Source organism: Pseudopipra pipra, chromosome W (assembly GCF_036250125.1).
Source record: "Pseudopipra pipra isolate bDixPip1 chromosome W, bDixPip1.hap1, whole genome shotgun sequence".
In the NCBI taxonomy this organism is placed as follows: Eukaryota; Metazoa; Chordata; class Aves; order Passeriformes; family Pipridae; genus Pseudopipra; species Pseudopipra pipra.
The window spans coordinates 14414222-14416209 of NC_087580.1; the positions used below are offsets into that span (position 1 = coordinate 14414222).

Below are 1988 nucleotides of genomic sequence, written 5' to 3' on the forward strand. Positions count from 1 at the left end.
TGCTGTCCTCAGTTTCTGGGAAGCTGCTGTGGGATGACCCCGATGTTACCTGACTGTCAGGGCTGGAGCTGCTCGTCTCCTGTGAGGGGGATTCCAGAGTCTCCTCCGATGTTGCCTGTTGGTTGCTATGGAGTTTGCTCGTACTGGGGGTGATGGTCTCGTATTCTGTCGAGTCGTCAGAAGATTCCCTCATGAGCGCAACATGCTCTGGGTCTTAACTGGAGGCTGTAAGGGGAAGCAGGAGGGACAAGATTTTTCCAGACCCAGGACAAGATAGGTCAGAGAGGTGCCCCCAGCCCTCCTGGAGCAGACAAGCTCAGCCAAGCCAACCCTGGACACCCATTGCCAGGCCCATGGGCACCAGCTGCCAGGATCACCAGGGTGCTTTGCCTTTTACCTGTGCCTGGGACTGCACAGCCATCACATTCCCATCTGGTTCTGCTGTCCCCAGGCCAGAGCAGTGTCTGTGGGTGCCCTCGGCAGCACAGGAGGAGCACAGGAGCAGTTCCCAGGGCCTGGGGAAGCAAATGGGTTCATGGAGGTGCTGAGCTCTTCTCCTGGGTCCTTCTGCTTCAAGCCCTGCAGAGCCCTGGGGTGCAGCTTTGGCAACTTACCCCTCCTCCTCTGCCTCCTGCCTGCCTCCTGGACAAAGGCACTCACTGGCATCCCAGTGCCTGTGTCTCTCTTCTAGCTCGGCCAATGCATTAAAGCCCTCCCATGATGGTGGCCTGATGGGAAAAGAAAACTGATGAGCTCCCTCTGTCCTGGAATCGGGCAGGTGCAGGGTGTCCCTGCCTTCCCCCTGTGCTGCAGCCACAGCCACCTCGCTGTCCCTCCTCTTCCTTCTCCTCTCGTGGTCAGCAAACACTGGCACTTCTGCGGTGCCTCCCTACCTGCTCACCTCCTACCTTCTTCTCTTTGGGTTGCAGCCTCATGCTGGGAGGGTCCAAAAGGAACGTCTCTCTTTGTCAAGGTCTCCCGCTTCCCCCCAGCAAATGCGTGCCGGGCAGCATTTGTTCTTAGTGTCCTCACGTGTCTAGGCGGGAGGGGGATGACGGCGGAAGCGGCTGCTGCTTTGAGGCTTGTGGTCTAAGTGTCCCCGTGTGTCTCGGCGGGGTGGCAGTGGAAGCGGCCACCAGTTGGAGGTTTTTGTTCTAAGTGTCCTCGCATGTCTCAGCGGGAGCGGGGTGACGGCGGAAGTGGCCGCCACTTTAAGGCTTTGGTTCTAAGTTTTCTCGCGTCTCGGTGGGAAGGGATGACGGCAGAAACGGCTGCCGCTTTAAGGCTTTTGGTCTAAGTGTCCTCGCGTGTCCAGACAGGAGGGGGATGACGGCGGAAGCGGCTGCTGCTTTAAGGCTTGTGGTCTGAGTGTCCCCGTGTGTCTCGGCGGGGCGGGGTGGCGGTGGAAGCGGCCACGAGTTGGAGGTTTTGGTTCTAAGTGTCCTCACGTGTCTAGACGGGAGCGGGGTGACGGCGGAAGTGGCCGCTGCTCTAAGGCTTTGGCTCTAAGTGTAACCCCGTGCTCCAGAACTGCTGCACTCAGCTGCTTTCCTGCTCCCTCAGGGGTCCATGGCAGCACAGACAGGCAGTTACAGCAAACTCCCTGGTGACCTAAGAACTTCCTGCACTTCTGAAAACAGAATCCATTTTCAAACACGCAACTGGAGAGGCCAATGGTACTCTATTTGAACAATAATATAAAGAATAATTTGCTTACTGTCTAACAAGATTACAACTTAGAAATTAAGAAACTTCAGGTGGAAGTGTGGAAAAGGAAAAGAAACAACTTTTTATTAACAAAATCTAAATAAGCAACAAATGGTGCAATCAAAAACTTTCAGAACAAACACAAAGACCCAATTCCCCAGGTGTGCTGGGAGAAACTTGTGGCAATCCAGGGAGGGGGGAGAGAAGGCAGGACTGTCCTGGCAGTTCAACAGCTGCTCACAGCCAGCAAAGAAGTCCCTTTTTCCCCATAGGCAGTCTTG

General features: G+C 55.5%; 1 long non-coding RNA gene across 1 annotated transcript; it reads right to left on the reverse strand.

Moving 5' to 3' along the window:
• Window positions 1–204: 204 nt before the first annotated feature.
• On the reverse strand, window positions 205–795 carry LOC135406202 (uncharacterized). The gene is made up of 3 exons (XR_010426219.1): window positions 615–795; window positions 378–515; window positions 205–225 (listed from the first exon to the last, which is right to left on the reverse strand). It is a non-coding gene; the product is annotated as an uncharacterized LOC135406202 (long non-coding RNA).
• Between the last annotated feature and the right edge of the window lie 1193 nt (window positions 796–1988).